We start from the raw sequence: 22,014 nt of genomic DNA on the forward strand, positions 1-22,014 counted from the left end.
TAGAAGGGCATACAGGGCCACGATGGTGGAGTCTGGGCTTCATTCTGGGGGTGCCAGGGCCCAGGAAGATCCCTGGAAGGAAGGCCGCCCCCACCAACCACTCGGCTGACTGAAATGTGGCAAGGACGTAGGGGTGCTCCGATGGCCTGTCCCCAGGTTTCCCTTCACAAATAGAAAAGAGTGGCCGGAGCACTCAGCAGGCACTAACTGCTTCTGGACTTCAAGGTCAAGGGGCGAGGGGAAGGTTACTTTTGAGGATTTGGCAGGCCACTCTCTCACTAGCCCAAGAGCAACCCCCTCTCGGAAGGGAGGAAGATCCCCTGAGGGGCAGACCACTGCCAAGAGCACACCTGCAGAGGCTCCAATACAACGCTCTGCACAGCCTCCCAAGACCGCCTGACCTCCGGGATAGCAGCGCCAGCAAAGCCAACGAGTGTGTGACACCGCCGCACTCACCACCGCTCTGCTCCCAGCCCCAGGCCAGTACCCGGGCCCACGACTTCCCCCGACTCCCCCTAGCACGGACTGCTTTTCGCCGGAGATCAACTTGAAGTCCCCAAGACAAGTGCTCCTGCGGTCCCAGGGCCAAAGTCCCTCCACACACCGTCACACAGGCACTTCCTACCCACCCGCACCCCACCCCTGGGGGTGGAGGAGAAGCAGCAGCGGCCCGGTACCAGCACACTCGGCAGCCACAAACCTCACTCTACCAGAACTCCGGCTAAGTCAGGGGTCAAGCTTTGCTCCCAAACACAACCCCACGCGCCTAACGTGGAGAAGCTGGGTCACCGCCTACTCAAACTCCAGCCGTCCCAAACCCAAGCCGGGCAGAGTGGGACCCACGGCAGCGTGGGAGACTGAGCACAACCACGGCGGGGCCGGAGGAAGGGGCGGCCCGCCCCGGCCTACGCCCACCCCAACCCCGGACCCGAGCTCCGGGGGGCCGAGGGTGGGTGACTGAGCCGAAAGGGTGGCCCATCCCCGAGCTCGCTGCTGGGGACGAGAAGCAGAGCTCCGAGCCGCAGCGGCCGTCCAGGCTCCCGTCGCCCTCACCCCGCCCGGCACGGGCGCGCACTCGCCGGGGCGCGCGGATGGGGCGAGGGCTACCGAACCAGGAGTGCCGGCCCCGGGCCCGCCGCGGCTCTCGTCCGCCCGGCGCCGGAGTTCGGCTCAGCGGGGTCCCGGCCGAGGCCTCCAACCTCTAGCGAGCAATCCTGGCAGACAAAGCCAGCGCCGCCCGCGGGGCCGCTCCCGGACAGGCGGGGAGGGAGGCTGAGGGGCCAAACAGGGACCTAGGGAGCAGCCCTCGTCCCCGGAGAACGCTCGGGGAAGTCGGCCTCAGACAAAGAAAGGGGCAGGGCCCGACGCCCCAGCCGAGTCTCCACGTTCTACTCACCCGCGCGCGGCGGCAGCAGCGGCGGCGCGGCCCGGCTCGGCCGAGGAAGTTAGAGCAAGTTCGGCGGCGCGGGGCGGGAGGGCGCGACTCGGGCCGTCCGAGCGGCGGGGGCGGGGCGCGGAGGGGCGGGGCCGGAGGCGCGGCGCCTACCGGCTGCCGAGGAAGGGGCGCCGCTTCCCTGCGCCGCCCGGTGCGGCCCCGCGCGCCTGGGCCCGCCCTGGCCCCGCCCCTCCCCCCGCCGCCTCGCCCCTCCCCCACCGCACCCCGCCTCCCGGCCCGCGAGGCACCAGGGACCGCGAGGCCGGGTCGCCGGCCCGCCCCTTTGTCCCGCTCTGGGCGGTGCCGGAGGCTTGGGGCGGCCCGGGTCCGCGCCCTCCCAGTGGGTGCGCGGCGCAGGCCGGGCCTGGCCCGGGGCCGGGCACTTGTAGCCGCCGCGAGCGCTCTGAGCCGTTGCGCTGCGCAGACACCGCTCTGGCCTTGTCGGAGCCGAACCTGGGAGAAGCACGAGCTGTGGGAGGCGGCGTCTCGAGGGATACACGGGATGACCGTGGAGAGCGGGCGAAGGATTAGGAAAATGGCTCTGGTGGGGATAAGAGGCGTTCCTGCCGGGCTTTGGAGCCTGGGGGCGGGGGTAGTCTTCAAAAGAAGGAAGGGGAAAAGGTTTTTATTTCTTTGTAAACCAAGGAGTAAGGACACGCTCTTTCTGGCCTTAGTGCTAAAAATACCAAGCTTTCTTTGGATCGTGGCTGAGATTTCTTCCTAACCTTTACGCTAAAGAGGTGGCTGGGACAATTCTTGTGGGGTAGGGGGGTTTCCAGGGACAGCCAGGGGTGGCTCCCCTCTTTGGATCGTAGCTGAGATTTGTTCCTCACCTTTACGCTAAAGAGATGGCTGGGACGATTCTTGTGGGGTAGAGGGGTTTCTAGGGATAGCCAGGGGCGGCTCCTCAGCCTCAGCCTCCCTACCTGTAGAATGAAGCATGCCACACCTCTATTTCTTAAACTTATTCGGTGGCTGAGGGCCGAGTGGTCTGCTCTGTTGGGTAACACCAAACAGGGATCTATTAAAACTGGGCTAAGACTGGTTGCCACATGCCAGTACAAGCAACCAACAGGTTAATTCCAATGGAAGGAGGAAGTCTTGAAATGGAGACTGTTCAGTCCATTCCCAGGTTTGTTTGGGTTGTTTTTTGAGCTAAGGTATCGCTTTGTCACCCAGGTTGGAGTGCAGTGGCATGACCGTGGCTCACTGCAGCCTGGACCTCCCACTTCAGCTTCCCCAAGTAGCTGGGAACACAGGTGCAGGCCCCCACACCTAGCTAATATTTTTTTTTTTTATAGAGACGAGATCTTGCTGTGTTGCCAGTGATGGTCTTAAATTCCTGGGCTTAAGCAATCCTTCCGCCTCTGCCTCCCAGAGTGCTGGAATTACAGGCATGAGCCACTGTGCCTGGCTAATTTTATTTGTTTGTTTAATTAAGGGGGGTGCAACTTGTCTGTGACAGCTCAGTCAGCTCTGGAACCTCCCTGGGAACCTGTCCATTCATTCAGCAGATAGTGAGTGCTTGAATGAGTGCCTGATAATATGCCAGGCCCTGTGTGCATGGTGGGATACTTCAGTGAACAAGACAGCTGAGGCCTTTTGCCCAATAAAGCTAATTTTTAGTGGAGAAGACAAATACATAATCAAAAGTTGAAGTAAAGGCTGGGACAAAAACAAGGGGCTAGAATAGAGAATAAAAGCTACCTTAGATGAAGCAGTAAGGGAAAGTGAGGAGGTGATGCTGAAATTGAAGTCAAAAGAGTAAGGAAGTTAGCCTTGGGAAAAGTTGGGCAGAGACATTCCTCGCTGAGAGCAGTAGATGTAGGTGCCTTTTCAGGGTAAGTTCTGGATGGGTCAAGGAGCTGAAAGAAAATCAGTGTGGCTGAAGTTTTAAGCCTAGGGGCAGAGGCCCAGGATGGAGTGGGAAGGTGGGCGGGGGCCAGAGCATGCAGGGCCTGTGGGCTGTGTCAAAGAATGGAGACTTTGTTGAGCCTTGGGAGGGTTTTATGCGGAAGACTAACATGTTCTGATTTAAGGCTGTGTGTGGGTGTCAGGCAAAAATAAAAGCAGGGAGCCAATTAGGCTTGCCACAATCCAGGCCAAAGATGATGGTGGTTTGAACCAAAGTGGTGGTCGTGCTAAGATGAGTAGTTGAGAGATGCTATTTTGGACTTAACAGGACACATTGATAGGAAGGACATGGGGGCAGGAAATGGAGAAACCAAAGATAACTCAAGTTTCTGGCTGGGGTAAGTGGGTGGACAGTGCTTCATTTATTGGATCAAAAAGCACCAACCACATCTCAGGGAGTTACATCAGGAATTCTGTTAAAGCCACATGGAGCTTAAGATGCCTGTTAGAGAACCAGTGGGGTTATCTATCACTAGGAGCTCAGAAGAAAGGCCAGGGCTGGAGAGGGGCTTTGGGATACATCAGCATAAAGATGCTCAAGGCCATGGGATCTGAGAAGGACACACAGTGTGAGGGAGTAGATGCAGAAGAGGAGAGAGTTCAGGAGGGACCCAGGGGAGCCAAAGCAGGCAAGAAGACTGAAAAAGAGGCTGGGGAGGCAGAAGGAGAATCAGGAGTATCCCAGAGACTGAGAAAATGTTTCCAGAAAGCAGTTGTCAGCTGTGTTAGATACTGCTTAGAGATCAGGTAAGATGAGGACTGGGACCTGTTGGCTCTGGCAACATGAAGGCAATTGTGAACATGATAAGGGCAGTGTTCCTGGAGTAGTGGTGGAAGCCATGCTGTGGTAGAGCTACCATGTTTGCACAACTTGTCTAACAGGGAATGGAGAACTGGGAGGAATCTAGAAAGGATATGGAAGCATAGAATGCTTTGGTAGAGATTGCTAGATGCCCCTAGTAGTAATTCTCTCTTCCCTTCATAGAATTTCTAATTCTGTCTGGCCGCATGGCTTCCCAGAATAAAGGCAAGTTTCTCAGCCTCCCTTGCAGCTACACTTCATTCCTCCCAATAGGAAGTAAGTGTAGGAGTCCATGTGCAAATTCAAAACTGGCTTTAAAGGGAAGTCATGTGCTTTACTCTTTCCTGCCCACTAGGATATATTAATAGATAGCTGGAGCTCAAGCATCCATATTGGATCTCAAGTGGAAGCCAAAGTGTTGAGGATGTTAGTGGAAGTGAGAATAAATGTGGATGCTAATGTGTAGGGAGCCACCACACATTTGGACTACTACCTCTTGACTTTCTTTATGGGAGAAGGACATTTCTGTCTTGTTTAATCCTCTGTTTTATGGCACATGTAGCCACATCTAATTCTAACATTTGTTAGAATAAAGAGGGGTTTGTTAAAATATGGGAGTCACTGAAGCAGGCTTGCACACTAATAGGAATGATCTAAGAAGAAGACAGGGGCCATGATAGGAAGAGCAGGTGAAAGGAGATATGGTATGGGCACTAATGAGGGTCACCTCCTACAAAGGGACACCTCCACCATTATTAAGGAGAGGAGTGTGGAGGCCGAGGAGAGGTTTCTAGTAAAGGCTGGGATTGGGAAGATGATTACTCACACCTGGTGATTTCTCCTTAATCCTGGATGTGCAGGAGGTCATGAGCTAGAACAAGGAGGAAGGAGATGGGGAAGCCAGCTTTGCCAACCATGGACTGAGTGGTTTTGGAGATCTTGCTGGCCTGAGCAGCGTCTGGGAGACGTGTCCTTTCTGGAACAGTTGGCCACACTGCTGCAGGCTATGAAAAGTGTGGTGGGAATACCCACAAAGCCAGCATGGCCTTCCCTGCCACGCCCCAGACAGTCACATCTGACACTCACCTGCCATTCCCGGCTGTAGCAGAGACCCACAAAGTTTTATCTGACCCATTTTTTTTTCTTTTGAGACGGAGTCTCACTGTGTCACCCAGGCTGGAGTACAATGGCGTGGGCTCACTGCAACCTCTGCCTCCTGGATTCATGGGACTACAGGCACGTGCCACCACACCCAACTAATTTTTGTATTTTTATTAGAGATGGGGTTTCGCTATGTTGGCCAGGCTGGTCTTGAACTCCTGACCTCATGATCTGCCCTCCTTGGCCTCCCAAAGTGCTGGGATTACAGGCATGAGCCACCGTGCCTGGCCTATCTGACCCATTCTTACAGCAGCATGGAGTGGCTTGAGAGAGCCTCAGAGACACAAAATGCAAAACAGGTCTATTTTATTCTCCTTTATTAAAAAATAAAAAATTCAATATAAACAGCCCCAACTCATAAAAGGGTTGTATTGTAACCAGTGGTTTACTTTCCTGGCTAGCACCTAGAACCATAATTGCCAAGCATATAATGAATTCTAGTGCAGACTGCAAGCCTAATATATGGACTGTGGGAACAAAAACAGTACAGGAAGGAGGAAAAGAAAAAAGCTGAGAGTTTCTCCTCTTTTTCCTGGACCTGAAGCTGCCACAGATAAAATTTTAAGTGGAAGAGCTTGCCCTTTGTCTTCCCCTGACTTCTTCTATAGCCCTCTGTGTCGGTCCCCAGTGCTGCACTCCCACCCTGGGCTCCACTCTGCAGCCTCTGTGTGTGTTTACAGGTCAATGGGCAGGTCAGAGTGAGACTGAACAGAAGAGGGAGTTGGTGTCCAAGCTCTCCTAGTTCTCAGCATGATCTTGAGCAAACCACTTTACATCCCTGAGCCCTGCTGTTCTTATCTGTAAAGTCAAGGTAATACTAAAACCCACCTCACAAGCTTGTAATAAAAATCCAAAGAGATAAAGTTTGTAAAACTTCGAAAAATACTGGGTAAGCTGTAAAGAACTCTGTTACCCAGGAAAGATGTCTTATTAGGACCAGACTACCAAGGATTAGTCGGGACATTTTGGCTGGAAATGAGAACCCCACTCAGACTAGCTTAGGTCATCAAAGGGGAGATACTGGAAGGAGCCTCAGATCGCTCACAGAATTGAAAGAAGAACTTGAAACCAGTGACACAAAACAAGGCTGATCCTGACAGCGTCCCAGACCAGGGGCCCTACCCTCTGTTTCTCCTAGTTCTCAGAGTTTGCCATGTCAGGTGTGTGACTGAGTAAGTCTACACTCTTAAGTCGGTATGAACAAATCTCAAGAAAGGATCGACCGGGCATAGTGGCTCACGCCTGTAATGCCAGAACTTTGGGAGGCCGAGGTGGGCGGATCACTTGAGGTCAGGAGTTTCGGACCAGCCTGGCCAACATGGTGAAACCTCGTCTCTACTAAAAGTAGGAAAATTAGCTGGGCGTGGTGGCGCATGCCTGTAGTTCCAGCTACTCAGGAGGCGGAGGTGAGAGAATCGCGCTTGAACAGGGGAGATGGAGGTTGCAGTGAGCTGAGATTGTGCCATTGCACTGCAGCCTGGGCGACAGAGGAAGACTCCGTCTCAAAAAAAAAAAAAAAGAAAAAAAGAAAAAAGGATCCTAATTGGGTCAGCTCTGGTCACATGTTCACTCCTGGACCCATTCTTACAGCACCATGGAGTGGCTTGAGAGAGCCAAACAAACTCTGACACAACCAGTGTGGTGAGGGAGATGAGATACCGTAATTGGACTAGGTCTGGGTCGCATGCCCATGCCTATGATCAGTAGGGCAAGGCTTATGCAGAAGAAGGGGTAGTGGTGTGTGCAAGGCCAACATCATCATTTTTAGCAGTCTTGTATACCAAGTATTCTTTAGGCCCTGGGCAGGTTTTAGGCAGAATAGTGACATTGTTACATCTGTGCTTTAGAAAGATCCCTAAGGCTGGAGTGGGAAGGGAAGGTGGGAGGGAGCAAGACTGGAATAAAAAATGGTTAGGAAAGAAATGATGAGGAAATAGAAAGAGGTGGACAGAATCCAGATATATTTAGGAGCTAGAACTGACAAGTGACTAATTGCATGGGAGAATGAGGAATAAAGAGACATCATATTCTGGCTGCATGGGCAGTGGCGCTATTCACTGAGAAGGAACACAAGAGACCCTGTATGGATGTATAATATGTTTGGTGAGAGGTGATGCCTTAGACCTCTTCCATTTGAAGTGTTCCTGGGTAGGGTGGAGAGGTGCAATTTGCTGTATGGAGTTAAGAGAGACAGCTAAACAGAAGTTATCAATTTGGAACTTGTATCCATTTGAAATTGTGTTTAGCTTTTCTAACAATAACCCAAGGTCAGGTGCAGTGGCTCACACCTGTAACCCAACACTTTGAAAGGCTGAGGCAGGAGGATCACTCGAGCCCAGGAGTTTGAGACTAATCTATGCAACATAGTAAGACCCCATCTCTTTAGGAAAAAAAAAAAAAAGAAAACAGAGAGGAGAAAGAGGGAAAGGAGGGAAAAGAGGGAGGGAGGAGGGAAGGAAAGGAGGGAGGGAGGGGAGAGAAAATAGCAACACAACTACATTGCTTTAACTCCATTCAGCTTTCTTGCTGTAGTTGTAGGAAAAAACTCTGACACAACAAGAAGTCTAAAGGTAAGCAGAGCAAGGCTGGTCAGCAGCCCCACAATGTCATCAGGTCCCAGCTCCTCTCTGTTGGTGTGTCTGGCTCTCCTTATGGGGCAGAGTTGGCTTGTGGTCATACAATGGCTGCCCCAGCTCCAGCTTCCCACCCACATTCCAGACAGAAGAAAGAGCAAAAACAATGAAGGAGCAACACCTAAAACTTACCCAGAAATCCCCAGACTACTGCTTATGCCTCACTCGCGGAGTGCAGTCACATGACACACCCTAACTCCAAAGGAGGTTGGGAAATGTTTAAAAAATTAACTCCTGTTTTAAAGAAAGAAGGGAGAATCGATATTGAGGAAGCAGCATGTGATAATTGAAATCATCAGAGTAGAGATTATTTTGGGACTGGGAGATGAGAAAAGGACCAAGGACAGAATCTTTGGAAAATGAGAGAGCAGAGGGACCAAAGAGACTGAGGAAGACTGTCCAGTGAGGTAGGAGAAAAGCCAAGAGGGTGGAATGGATGGAAGCCCAGGGGCAACAAGTGTTTCAAGAAGTGGGGAGTGGTCCAGTTTCCAGGGCTGCAGAGGGCCAGTGAAACAAGGCTGAAGAGCAACCATGGGGTTAATAGCTTCAGAGAACTGTTTCAGTGGAGAATTGGGTCAAAGACAGTTAACAGTGGGCTGAACAGCAATTGGAAAATTAGAGAGAGGTTGTTAACTGGAAGATGACGAGGATAAGCAGTTGCAGGAGAGACTTGGGCCAGGCACGATGGCTCATGCTTTTAATACCAGCACTTTGGAAGGCCCAGGTGGGAGAATCACTTCAGCCCAGGAGTTCCAGGTGAGCCTGGGCAACATAGTAAAACCCTGTTTCTATTAAAAGAAAATAACAAGAAAAACAAAGGAGAGACCCAAATATGTTTAAATGATGAAGGGAGAAAGCAAGAGAAGAGGGGAGATGGGAGAGTCTGAAGGAAGAGAGAAAACGCTTGCTGGAGAAGGTGGGAAGGATTGGTGTTCGGAACAAGAGGAGAGCCCCAAACTGGAGGACAGCAGGACCTTCATAGAGACAGGAGGCAGGAAGATAAGCTGGGTGAGGATGCAGATGTTTGTGGGTTCGGTGGGGCTTCCTAAGGGAAGGGGTCCACTTTCTCTGGAAGTAGACAGAATGGGCACCTGCTGAAGGTAAGTGGGTGTTGGGTGGGATCCAAGGATTTCAGAGAAACCTAGGAGAGAACGAGAGACACCTCTGAGCAGGGGCAAGCAAGAATGTTTGGGGAAGGGTTGCAAGCCCAGCTGCAAATGGAGACCCAGAGTGAGAGTGACACACATCTCAGATTACATGACCTTTTTCGTCAGTACTCAGCAGCTGGAGTAAGTGCAAGTGCAGAGAGTACAGACAGCAGGATTGATCAAAATTTGGGGTTTGCCAGGAGAGCATGATAGAAAAACAATGGTGCAAAGGATTCAAGAAGGTTGGAAATAAAGCAGTTGAGGTGTTGTATCCTGAGTCTTGGCTACTAGGGGAGAGAAGTGACAGCTGGAGGGGCTAGTAGATAGGGGGAAAGAAGATGAGGCTGGGGCTGGAGGGCCCTCAGCATGTGAAGAAGGGAGATATGGTGACACAAGGCTGTGGTCAGACAGAGGTGTGTATCCATGGGACCAGGTGATCAAGATGGAAGAAACGGAGAAACCAATGGCCCTGAGGGTGAGGAGGTCAGGACCAAGAGGCTAGTGGAAAGATGGGTCACTCCATCAGTATATGGCAGGACTTGGAGTGCAGGCAATGGCAATGAGTTAGGCGCCAACATCTTTGGTAGAACTTTTACTTCAAGCTCAGTTTTGCACTGATGTTGCCTTTCTTGAAGAAAGAGGTCAGGGAGCCTTGGGGAAAAGAGAACAGAAAGGAAATTTATTTCTTGGCCTGTCATTCTATACTTGGCCTATTTGTTCCAGAACAATCTATTTTAAGGAATCTGCAAGCTTCTAGGAGGCTCCTACTCTTATTTGCATCTGCAGCCTCAGCCATGGGACCTCTGCCTGCCAGTGGTGTCCCCTGCAAAGAGTTAGGACTAAGATTTGTGATAGGAGCCCATGTGTGAGGACAAGACACAGTGGAACACCCTTTAATCATGGCATCTAAGACGTCTAAACAGATGGTGGTGACAAGGAGTCCCATTGTCTCTCTGCCCTCAGTTGTCCCATTTCATAAACTGAAGGTGGCAGAGAAAGAAAGGTTGTTCAACAGGTGACATCCCATGGCCCTTTCAGCCCTGTGCATCAACCACACTGTAATGACTCCACATGGGAGAAGAAAGTTTTGCCAAAGAAGAAAACCCCACATGTGGCCAAATAAGACATCAAGGGAGGGAGCAGATCCTAGATGTTAAGAGCAAGTATAATACCAGGAATGGGACTGCCTGGGCTAAGTCTCAACTCTGCCCCTGAAAGCTGGGTCCACTCAGGCTGGAGAGCTGCTCATGTCTACCCAGGGAACTATGGGATCTGTGCGGATGTCAAAGCCACTTGACAGCACAGAGTGTTACTTCTGGAATAATGTCACGCAAACTGACCTTCACAAAGCTCTGACTTAGTAACATAAATGTGGAAAGGGGCCTCAGAGGGAATCACCTAGCTGATAAGTGGTAGAAGCAGGACTGTCAGCTTTATGACCACACCTGAGTCCCCAGTCTGTCTCAATCTCACACCCAGAGATTTGAGGGTCGGCTAAGGCCCTGGGACCTCTAGGCGCAGACACTGCTAGGAGAGCCACTGAAAGTTCCCCCTACCACTATAAAGTAGGGGAGAGAGGCACACCTAGACTCCTCTGACACAGAGCAGAAGAGGGATGCTGCAAATATCACAGGTACCTTTCCCTGTCCCTGTCACAGCTCTGGGGACTTTTAATTGGTTCCATGGGAGAATCTGGTAGTCCCCGGGGAGGGCTGCGCAGCAGCTGATGCTGCGTGCACACACTGCCACCTAGAGGCAGTCTGAGGAAACTCCAAGTTTATTAAACCACGGGGGGGGGTGTGTGTATGTGTCTGTCTGTCTGTCTTTCTGTGTGTTGGGGGAGGAAGGGAGGGCTTTTCAGTCCTTGTCTGGCACTGCTGATTCTCTCTTTCCTGGAGCCCTTGGCTCTCTTCCTCTACCCACTCGGGACCACGTGTCCTGCACGCAGCTCCTCCTCAGTCTCTTTGCAGATCCTGCTCCCCATTTCCTGCAAATGCTACTTTTCCCAGATGCTGGAAACATCTAACACCACTTTCTTCCCCCTCTCATCTCCACAGGCTCTCTGCCCTCAGTGCCACACTGTGTCTTTAGAATCCTCTGTGCACTGGCCCCACCCATCTTTATGGCCAGATCCCTCTCCTGAGCTCCGGTTCCCCATCCCTCACACTAGAAAGAAAATCTGATCCTATCAGTCCTCCTCCTGCAAACCCTTAGAGGTTCATTTCATGAACACAGCTCCTTCCATTGTTCTACAGGGATTAACCAGGCCTGGCCTCTGAGTGGGCTTCTCCAACCATATTCTGACCACAGGCCTACCTCACACACAGTGACCTAGCCTGTCACCTCTGGTTTGTGACCACCTAGACCACACTTCAGGACCCACTGTGTTAGATTAGATCACTCACTTGGAATTGCCCCTGGCAGAAGGAAGCTGCCCCCGCCAGGGCTCTGCCCCACCCCCATTCCTGGTGCAGCGTGCAGCCTATGTCCACTAAATGAGTGATGGGTGGGAGTTACAAAGCCCCCTTGTCTCATTTTGGGGCATCTGCTGGGTGATCCCAACTCAGAGCTCCTGTGGGATCAGTTGAGGCCTCACAGCTCCAGGTCACCCTCCACTCAGTCTTGCTCCTCTCACTTCTTGCATACACATTTCTGGACCAGCTTCCATTTCCTGTGCACTTGGCATATGCCATCATTTTGGCTCAGAACAGCTTTTGAGTTATTTTCCTTTGCCTGTCTGAGCACAGGAAGTAGAAAGCCACCCAGCACAACCTCGCAGCCAGGCCCTTAGGAGAACCGCCCAGCAGAGGTCAGGATCTAGTACTGCCTCCACGTCACCCACTCTCTATTCTCGCTAAGACATTGGTATCTCATTTATCTCCACGGTGCCAGCAACTTCTGGCCAGCTTCCCCTCAGGGCTCCTCCCTGCCTTCTGCCGGGCAGCTGTCACCATCTGCGCCCCTTCTGGGGAAAAACTTTGTACAGGTTTTACAGGTCCCTGGCTAGTTCACAGAGGCCTGAGTTAGGGTCCAGGGTCCACCCCTGGTCCAGTCGATGTGCCCAGGATCGGGGTTTGTGGTGCAGACCGTGGAGAGTCTGGGTGCCTCCAATGGAAGGTGTGGCATGGCCAACTCTGAGGTCCCCAGGATGGGACAGCAACATCTGGGCACATAATGTCTTGCCACCTGCTGCTAAGGCTGCTAACTGCAAATAATAAAAAAGCAAATTTAGAGCCACATTTTAGCATTTGTAACTGGTTTTAGCATGCATATACAGATCCAGTTTTGTAATGATTATGTTATTATTTGTCAATTTTTAAAGGCGTTTTAAACATTTATGAGACGGAGTCATTACAGTTGGGAAGAGTGTAACTGATTACATTTAATGTTTAAATGTTCAAAGAAAATCTACTTTCTAAAAATTATCGTCAGCTGAAGAATGACGAGGTTCATAAATTTGGCTCTCTTGAGTCATGAAGGCTGGGGAAAGATGAGAGTCCAATAAGGGCAGCCCAGAGCTCTACATGGCAGAGACTTTAAAGACTTCCTGCTTCATGCAGCACCCGCTTTCCCAGGAGCTGGCTGTGCTTTGGCCCCCAGGCTCCACACCCTAGCCCCTCCTGGCCAGAGGCATCTGGCCTCCTCCTGCCTCTGTGTATAAGCAGTGCTGGGGTGAGAGCTTAGCAGCAGAACTGGCCTTCTCTCCCCCTAAGGAAGCCTAGCACAGTCATGAAGGGCACAAGGGAGGGCTAGTACCAGCTGGGTCCACTGGCTCAGGAAGATTGGCACCCCCCCCCCCCCCAGGACACTTAGCTGGATTTGTGTCCCTTTCCAGGCTCCTACCCATGCAGGCCCATGAGACTTCCTGTGCTCCTTGAATCAAATGGATTTCTTACAGTTCTATGTGGCCTGAGTTTCACAACACAAATAGCCCTCTCTGAGGGGCTAAGGGTGAGGGCACAAAAACTTCTTGTCAGTGAACTAGCTAGGGAGGTTTACCAAGCACGCAGTATGGTGCATTTTTATTACTCTGTTAAAAGTGTGTGATTAGTTAATATATTCATATGGAACAAATTATAAAAGTTCAAAAGGGTATTAAAAGGGACATTCTCCTTTATGTCCCCAATCACCAGTATCCTGTTCCTAGGGCAAATACTGTTACAAGTTTTCACGTATTTTCTCATAAATATATTATGGCAGACACTGCTGGTTTTTCTTTTTTTTTTTTCCCAAATCCACTCTTTCTTCTTCTTCATCATCTTTTGTTTCGTTTTCTTTTGTTTTTTGAGGAGTCTTTCTCTGTCACCCAGGCTGGAGCACAGTGGCACAATCTTAGTTCACTGCAGCCTTTGCCTCCTGGGTTAAAGTGATTTTCCTGCCTCAGCCTCCCAAGTAGCTGGGATTACAGGTGTGTGCCACCACACTTGGCTAATTTTTGTATTTTTAGTAGAGACAGGGTTTCACCATGTTGGCCAACTGGTCTTGAACTCTTGACCTCGGGTGATCTGCCCCTTGGCCTCCCAAAATGCTAGGATTACAGGCGTGAGCGCCTCTCCCGGCCTGAAGGGCATTCTTTCATGGCGGGGACAGGAACAAGCCCAGGCTGTTCTGGCTAGTTCCTCCTGACCTCAGGCTATTGCATTCCCAGCACATTCTACAGTTATTCTTGAGAACTACAGTGAGAAAGCTGGGAGAACTGGGTTAGTCCAAGGCCATCTGGAGAACTGCCCTGTAGTCCATCCGAAACCCAGATATCCCCCTTAGCAAAGCTGGTCAATTTCATATCCCACCAACCTCCCTGGATTTGGAGGCAGGGGTTTGTTTTGTCTCATTAGTTCGATGTTAACACTTTAACTGACACAATCTCAGTGCAACATCATTGAGCCATAGCCAGAATCCATTTCACGAGGCCCAGGAGGACCCCTACAACTGCAGAATAACCAGGGCTGCCTGGAGCATGACCTAGCCTTGGACCCAGCGATCCAGTTAAGAAGTTGGTACGGAAGTCAAAGAAGGATCCTTCAGGTAGCCCCACTGTCTGCAGCCGGTGGGCCTGCTCCTAAATTTTTTCTGCTTGTGTGGGTCTGCTCCTGAATTTCTTCTACTTGTGTTTCTTTTCTTTTCTTTTTTTTTTTTTGAGATGGAGTTTCGCTCTTGTCACCCAGGCTGGAGTGCAATGGCACAATCTTGGCTCACTGCTCACTGCAACCTCCACCGCCCACGGTTCAAGCAATTCTCCTGCCTCAGCCTCCTGAGTAGCTGGGATTACAGGCGCCTACCACCATGCCTGGCTAATTTTTGTATTTTTAGTAGAAATGGGGTTTCACCATGTTGGCCAGGTTGGTCTCAAACTCCTGACCTAAGGTGATCTGCCCATCTTGGCCTCCCAAAGTGCTAGGATTACAGGTGTGAGCCACCGTGCCCAGCCTACTTGTGTTTCTATGAAATCTGATGTGCTTGTCCAGGTACAGCAGGAGGTGTTAACAATTGCACACACTCCTCCTACTTGGGCTAAAAGAAAGTCTAGAGCAATATTGTTATGTAAAACAATCTTCCCAAGAGAAATGAGGGATGTCTGCAGGGCTGCCAAGACAGTGGCAGTGAAGGAAGAAGGAGGCAACATCTGCCATGGTCAGGGACAGATTTCTTATCATTCTTTTATGAGCACTGACTCCTAGGTAGGTACCAAAGAGCTCATCAAGAACATGAACGCAGAGTCAGTTATACCTCCTGGCAGGCTCCCTAGTCAGCCTGGTGTACAGCTTTAGGCTGCTGGCCCAATGGTGCATCTCATTCCCAGGGGGTGATATCCAATGGCACCCCCAGCCCATCTAATGTGCAGAATTTCACCATCCACTAGCATTCTACTCTCTGCTTTTATGGGTTCCTTTTTTTTTTTTTTTTTTGAGATGGAGCCTCACTCTGTCACCCAGGCTGGAGTGCAATGGTGTGGTCTTGGCTAACTGCAACTTCCACCTCCCAGGTTCAAGCAGTTCTCCCACCTCAGCCTCCCAAGTAGCTGGGATTACAGGTGCCTGCCACCAAGCCTGGCTAATTTTTCTATTTTTAGTACAAAAATACAAAAGAGATGGGGTTTCATCATGTTGGCCAGGCTGGTCTCGAACTCCTGACCTCAGGTGATCCACCTGCCTCAGCCTCCCAAAGTGCTGGGATTACAGGCGTGGGCCACCGTGCCTGGCCTATGGGTTCAATTTTTGAAAAAAAAAAATTTTTTTTCACAAATAAGTAAAGCCAGGCATAGAAAGACAGATACTGCGTGATCTCACTTAACATATGGCCTCCAGGTTCACCCATGTTGTCACAAATGACAGAATTTCCTTATTTTATTATTTTTTAAAGATGGTGTGTGGCAATGTTGCCCAAGCTGGTCTCAGACTCTTGGGCTCCAGCAATCCTCCCATCTCAGCCTCCTGGGTAGCTGGAACTACATGTGCACTAACACACCCAGTGTTAGATTTCCTTCTTTTTAAAAGCTGAAAAGTACTCCATTGTGTACATATACCACATTTTCTTTATCCATTCATCCACTGATGTATACTTATCTTGATTCCATATCTTGGCTATTGTGAATAATGCGCTGCCAAGAACGTGAGCATGCAGGTATCTCTTCAACATACTGGTTTCATTTCCTTTGGATAAATACCCAGTAGTGGGATTGCTGGATCATATAAGATCTCTATATTAAGGAACTCTATACTGTTTTCCATAATGGCTGTACTAATTTACATTCCTGCCAACAGTGTGTAAGGGTTCCCTTTTCTCCACATCCTTTCCAACATTTGTTTCTTTTGTGTGTTTGTTTTTGTTTTGAGACAGAGTCTCGCTCTGCTGGCCAGGCTGGAGTGTAGTGGCACAATCTCAGCTCACTGCAACCTCCACCTCCTGGATTCAAGCGATTCTCCTACCTCAGCCTCCTGAGTAGCTGGCACTACAGGTGCGCACCACCACGCCCGGCTAATTTTTGTATTTTTAGTGGAGACAAGGTTTCATCATGTTGCCCAAGCTGGTCTCAGACTCTTGGCCTCAAGTGATCCACCTGCCTCAGCCTCCCAAAGTGATGGGATTACAGGCATGAGCCACCATGCCCGGCCCCAAGATCAAGATTTTTGACTGACTCAGACTGCTGGGAGAGCATTTAGTGTAGCAAGTGGGACCAGCACATCTTGTTGGATGAAGAGTGCAGTTAGAGGCATCTTCTGCCGGAACAAAGCTCTGCAAGGAGCTGCCCTGTGGACAGACTCAGAGAGGCATTTTCGGGGACTCAGGTATCTCCCATTGGCCACCCCTTGGCAACTCTCACTCTAATTATGGCTGGACCTGGGCCTTAACGAGTGCTTCTGCAATGAGAAACTTCTATCATCAACTCTTTGGTAACTTTCAAGTAACAAAGCCAGGATAAATTCTTGTCTTTCTTTACCAGGTTTCAAATGAGTTGCTTTCTTAGCATTATCCAGAGATTTTCTTTGTTTAAAGGATCATTATGAACTCATTGATTTAAACATCTGATGTATTTTAATTCACTGCCATTATTCTTATTGATGCTCAAAGAGTCCCATCTTTGGCAAGTGAGAGTTGTCTCCTGAGTCTGTCCTTTATACAAGCCCTTAGTGGTGATTGAGAGCTTGCTTGGTATCTGGTACAAGATGTTACAGGCTCATCTTGTACATTTTCTGCCCCAATCCTGCAATCAGCCATTTCCCCAAGGAGTTCCCTTTAGCAGAAACTGATATTGGAAGACCATGTTCTGGGCTCAGCTGTCTCTTGAGAGACTTTATTCTTGTTTCCTGGCTGAACACCATGGAAATTAGGGCACGGGTGTCTCTTAACTAACTTCAAAACAGACGCGGACCAAGACTTGGCACGAAAGGGGAAAATTCCTCTGCTTCTTAAAGATTTCACAATTGTCAATGTAAGGCAGTGGTCTTCCACCTTGCCTACATACTAGAATCCCCTAGGGAGCTCTAAAAAATACTGATGCCTGGATCGATCCATCCCCAGAGATTCTGGTTTAACTGGACTAGGATCTGGACTGAGCAATGGCATGTTTTTTTTTGTTCGTTTTTTGTTTTGTTTAGTGTGAGGCTCGCAGATGGGGCTCAACCCTGACTGTAATTATTCTGTATTTGTCTTTACACTTTTACCATCTATATATGGAGCTTACACAATACTGTTTGCAAGCCTTACACATTTATGTAAACTGTATCCTACTGAATGTACATTCTGAAGTTTTCCTTAGCATTGTTTCAGTGCATCCAAGTTGATACTTATACCTCTAATTCATTCATTGTAACTATTATAGCACAGTAAAACCTTCTACTGCCCCATCATTTTCTGCTGTAAAATGATCAAAACTTCATGAGCAGTTAGTTGTCCAGGAGAAAAATCATGAAGGTAACCCTGACTCCTCTTTTTCTTACATCCTGTATCCAAATAGTTCAAGAATCCTCTTAGCTCCTCTTCCTGTCACATCCTACATCCAACAGTGAAAGAATCCTCTTAGCTCTGCCTTCAAATATATCCATCATGACACTTCTCACTACCTTCTGTGCTCCCACCTGGTTGCCACCACCGTTCTCTCTTGCCTGGATCATTGCACCAGCCTCCCAAATGGGCTCCCTGGTGCCACCTTTGATCCTCTAAAATCTATTTTCTCAAAGCAGCCAGAATAATAGAAATCAGATCATGTCACTCTTCTAAAAACCCTCTAAACAAATTCCCATCGCTCCCAGTAAAATTTAGAATTGTCTCCTATCCCCTACTGCAGTGACTAGTGTGTGGGTTGACTTTGACCATCATTATATAACACAGAAAGGTGACCAGGTACAGCTGGAAGAAGCACGTCCTTGAAAGGACCTCCCCACACCTCCCTAATCCAGGGTCTAACCCACTATCATCCTCAATTGTAACTGTCTTCAAAACAAAATGACAAATAAATCCTCCTTTAAATGTAGAAAGGATTTGAAGGGTTAAATGAGAACAAGTCAACTTTCTTTCCCTTCCCCTCCCAAACATAAACTGACAAATACACACCTTCTTGCTTGCCCCATGGGGCACTGGCAACCCAGAATGGAGGAAGGGCAGCCAGTGCTGGGGAGAAACTTCAGTCTGCCCTGACTGCACCCACCCTCTATCCTCACAACCCCTACAGCCTCTTCCCCACAGCTCACCTTCCCTACCCTCCACTCCCCTACACTCCAATGGTATGCTTTGCTCTGGGAAAGAGAGAAAGCAGACACAGGCATTGCTTTTGAGAAATCTGCATATTGGGAGAGAGGACATAGAACCAGATAAACAAAACAGACTAGACCCCCTGTTTTCCCCTAGTCATGCTTCGCTATCCAAATCTCTGCCTTGAAAGTTCCTCCAGCTGGGGGTTCCCCATGCACCCATGTCCACACCATCTGTGACCCTTGCCACTGCCAGGGCCAAGGAAAAATTCGCCCTTCACCCTCTGAAGACTTGCTGAAAAAATCACTGACAAGAGGCAAATTAACAGGAGAAAAAGCAAACAAATTTATTTGATCATAATTGTATGTGAGCCTTCAGAATGAAGACCCCAAGATACAGGGGAGTTGTCCATTTTTATGTTTAGGTTCAACAGATTATGGACTGTGTAGAAATATGATTGGACAAGAAGGGTATGATCTAATAGTAATAGACTGAGAGGGGAAACCCAGCAAGGCCTGTCTAGATTCTTCTTGGCCTCTCTGCGCAGCATTCCTTCTTTCTGGGCACAGGGTGGGACCCTCTCTGGAATGCGTATCTTATGACAGTCAAACACAGTAGGTCAGATCATTTCTTTCTGACCAGTTTTTACACAGAAAGGGGAGTGGGGAGTGAGAGGACTATTTTTAGGTTTTATAACTGGCTTTGGGTAAAACCGGTTCTGGTTTTTGATGACCTGCCTTGGGGAAGAGGGACTCTAGTTTCTATGGGTAGCCTTGGGGGGAGAATGAGAAGCCAGAAACAAGAGGGCAGGAGAAGGTCAGAGAGAAACTTTTGCTTCTGGGGCTGCTTCTGAGGCCTTCGTTTTAAAGTATCAGAGATGATCAGGGGCAGCCTGGCTCTGGGTAAGGTCTCCCGATGTGTGAGTGCTGGTCTTCCACACTGGATACCGAGCTCTTTTAAAGGGTGGTTTTCAACCTTGGCTGCATATTGGAATCACCCCAGGAGCTTTAAGAAATATTGTTGGCCTGGTGCTGTGGCTCATGTCTATAATCCCTGAGCTTTGGAAGGCTGAGGCAGGATGACTGCTTGAGCCCAGGAGTTTGAGACCAGCCTGTGCAAGATAGTGTAAGAGCCTGCCTCTACAAAAAATTTAAAAATTAGTTGGGTGTGGTAGTCCACACCTGTAGTCTCAGCTACTAGGGAGGCTGAGGTGGGAGGATATCACTTGAGCCCAGAAGTTAAGGCTGCAGTGAGCCATGATTGCATCACTGCACTCCAGCCTAGGTGACAAGCAAGATTCTATCTAAAAAAAAAAAAGTTGCTTGGGGTCTACCCCAGAGATTCTGATTTAATAATTTTTACACTGCACCCCGCCCCCAACCCCTGCACCAGGTGATTCTACTGTGTATCCGAGATTGAGAACCACCAGCTTTACAGCAAGGACATTTTCTTACATTCTTTGAATTTTCTTGCATTTCTTTGCATATGGATTCTCAGTTTATCAAATAAATAAAAAGGAAACCTGCAAACGCTTGTCAAAGGCTGCTGAAACTTCAAGTCCAAAGCCCATAGAGATTAATGACTTTCATCTGTACAGTCCTTTAGAACCACGCTTCTCAAAGTGTGACCCATGGACCAGCAGAACATCAAGATCACCTGGAACCTGTTAGAAATGCAGAGGCTGACCAGGTGTGGTGGCTTACACGTGTAATCTGAACACTTTGGGAAGCCAGGAGTTTGAGACCAGCCTGGGCAATACAGGGAGACTCCCATCCCTACAAAAATAAAATCTGTTGGGTACGGTGGCATCCACCTGTAAGCCCAGTAACTTAGGAGGCTGAGCCAGAACAGCTTGCGGCCAGGAGTTTGCAGCTGCAGTGGGCCATGATTGGGCTGCTAACTACACTCCAGCCTAGGGGACAGAGCAAGATCCTGTTACCTAAAAAAAAAAAAAAAAAAAAAAACGGAAACTCAGGTCCACCCAGACTCCCTACTGGAATCTTGAGAGCTGCAAATCATTGATTTTCAGCACAAACGATTTTGCCCACCCCGGACACTGAGAGATTTGAACAAATACTAGCATAGTTTCTAGCAGCTCAAGGCCGTGTCTCAGGGATAACCCAGGCCCCTTTGGGTCCCTGCCTGGGGAAGCTCAAGGCTGCCAAAAGAATTTACCATTTGTTTCAGCCAATGCCTGATCATAGGTTTCTAATCTCCCTCTTGTGTTTTTGAGATGCAGTCACGCTCTGTCACCCAGGCTGAAGTGCAGTGGCGTAATCTCGGCTCACTGCACCCTCCGCCTCCCAGGTTCAAGCGATTCTCCTGCCTCAGCCACCCGAGTAGCTGGGATTACAGGTGTGTGCCACCACGACAGGCTAACTTTTGCATTTTTAGTAGAGACGGGGTTTCACCATGTTGGTCAGGCTGCTCTTGAACTCCTGACCTCAGGTGATCCACCCACCTTGGCCATCCAATGCTGGAATTATAGGCATGAGCCATGGCACCCAACCCCTCCATCTTCTTAGAGGACTTACTTTATAAAATTTACAATTGTAAATCCTTTCTTTCCCTTTGAGGGATATATGTATCTTCTGCTGCACAGGAATGTGTTTCTCACTTTTTCTGGGAGCCATCCCTTTGTCATATAATTATCAGGAATGATAAGGCCGACTCCTGGTCTCTGTGGGAGGCTAGGATCCTAACTTTGACAGATAAAATTGATAGTAGACACAGATAGCCTAATCACATAGACCAATCTCCTTACCAGCTTTTTGTAATTTTCCACTTCCCTAGTTCTATCTGAACCTCCTCCCTCCCCTCTTTAAAATTCCGTCACCTCTGCACAGATTGGAGCTAAGCTCAGTTCTATACTGAGGACGCTCTCCTTCTGCAGTAGTTATTGAGTAAAATCTGTCATTATTGCCTTTAACTAGTGTCCAGCTTTTTCTTTAAGTCTCCATTTTAACAAGGTCCTTATGTGATGTGCATGTACATTACAGTCTGAGAAGCAGTGTCATAATATTTATCATTCCCTCAGTGACTTATAAACAGCCCTGAATGGGAAGGAATTATGCCCATTTTGCCAATGAGTTAGATCTTTGCTTAAGATCACACTGGTAAACTAGAAACTGAATATGCTTCATGACTCAATCCAGTGCTCTTTCCAAAGTGACATGCTAATCAGAAAGAGAAGACCACACTGCACGTGAGGACCCAGGGGAAAAAAGTTGGTGAGAGCTCACAAAAAAACAAAAATGTTTCTCTTGATGCATCTCCATTGGTGCAATGTCCTCTCAGGTTTTTTTTTGATACGGAGTTTCGCTCTTGTTGCCCAAGCTGGAGTGCAGTGGCATGATCTCGGCTCACTGCAACCTCAGCCTCCTAGGTTCAAGCGATTCTCCTGCCTCAGCCTCCTGAGTAGCTGGGATTACAGGCATGTACCACCCCGTCCGTCTAATATTTTGTATTTTTAGTAGAGATGGGGTTTCACCATGTTGGCCGGGCTGGTCTCGAACTCCTGACCTCAAGTGATCCTTCTACCTCAACCTCCCAAAGTGCTAGGATTATAGGCGTGAGCCACCACACCTGACCTCAGGTTCTTCTTTAGTTGCAAGAGAACTGTTTCAGCATCAAGTGTCTTAGGTATTAAAGTTCTAAGTTTAGGTACTGAGTTATCCTATCAGTAGCTGGAGTCCCAAGGATGACAGGTACCAACCCTGTGCAAGTACCAAA

At 49.2% G+C, this 22,014-nt stretch overlaps 1 protein-coding gene across 2 annotated transcripts in view; it reads right to left on the bottom strand.

The window, feature by feature from the left end:
• TSPAN14 (tetraspanin 14) overlaps positions 1-1,542 on the bottom strand; it is a 63,327-nt gene extending 61,785 nt beyond the window's left edge. Inside the window, exon 1 of one of the 2 annotated variants that reach the window (XM_054435283.2) lies at positions 1,397-1,542. The gene's annotated coding sequence lies outside the window, so the exon portion shown is untranslated. The remainder of the gene's footprint in view (positions 1-1,396) is intronic. The other variant, XM_054435284.2, reaches the window with a different exon arrangement.
• Between the last annotated feature and the right edge of the window lie 20,472 nt (positions 1,543-22,014).

The sequence above is a fragment of the Pongo pygmaeus genome, chromosome 8 (assembly GCF_028885625.2).
Source record: "Pongo pygmaeus isolate AG05252 chromosome 8, NHGRI_mPonPyg2-v2.0_pri, whole genome shotgun sequence".
NCBI classification, from domain to species: domain Eukaryota; kingdom Metazoa; phylum Chordata; class Mammalia; order Primates; family Hominidae; genus Pongo; species Pongo pygmaeus.